The sequence below is a fragment of the Stegostoma tigrinum genome, unplaced genomic scaffold (assembly GCF_030684315.1).
Source record: "Stegostoma tigrinum isolate sSteTig4 unplaced genomic scaffold, sSteTig4.hap1 scaffold_143, whole genome shotgun sequence".
Classification (NCBI taxonomy): domain Eukaryota; kingdom Metazoa; phylum Chordata; class Chondrichthyes; order Orectolobiformes; family Stegostomatidae; genus Stegostoma; species Stegostoma tigrinum.
Genome location: NW_026728088.1, coordinates 534,693 through 535,276, shown reverse-complemented (window position 1 = coordinate 535,276; position 584 = coordinate 534,693). Strand labels below are relative to the sequence as shown.

The 584-nt window shown below is 45.5% G+C and overlaps 1 non-coding gene across 1 annotated transcript; it reads right to left on the bottom strand.

Annotated features, from left to right (window-relative positions):
• trnal-cag (transfer RNA leucine (anticodon CAG)) lies at positions 1-84 on the bottom strand. Its single transcript has one exon. It is a non-coding gene; the product is annotated as a tRNA-Leu (tRNA).
• Between the last annotated feature and the right edge of the window lie 500 nt (positions 85-584).

The following is a 584-nucleotide window of genomic DNA, read 5'->3' as shown; positions in this document are numbered from 1 at the left end:
TGGCAGCGGTGGGATTCAAACCCACGCCTCCGAGGAGACTGGAACCTGATTCCAGCGCCTTAGACCGCTCGGCCACACTACACCCATACAGGAGGGTCAAATATGATTCTTTCTGATGTTGTTACTGCAAAACAACAAAAGCAAAGGCACAGGGAAAGACTTCAAGGATCCCTGTCTTGTTCATCCATTTTCTTAGCTGCCGGGCAGTGCCTAACTAAAACGTTATTTTCCCACAAGATGCTGACAACAGCTCGATCAAATCAAAAACCAACAGAAAGCTGAGAGCATCTTGTGAGAATCAGTTAGGCAACAAATGTAAAGTGCCTGGGAGAAAGTGTATACAGTTATGCTTGGATAAAGAAAACATGAACCGCACGGCATTTCTGGAATTTAGACTTTCACGATGGTGAATGATTTCACCCTTTGTTCGAAACTGAACAATTCTGGCGTTAACACATAATATGAAAACCACCGGGCTACTGGGGAAATGCACCAAGCTGAGCAGATCGTGCACCAGTTCACACCGTGCAGCAAACTTAGACTTACACACCAGTTTTGCAGTGGAAGTGGCTGAAAGATAACCC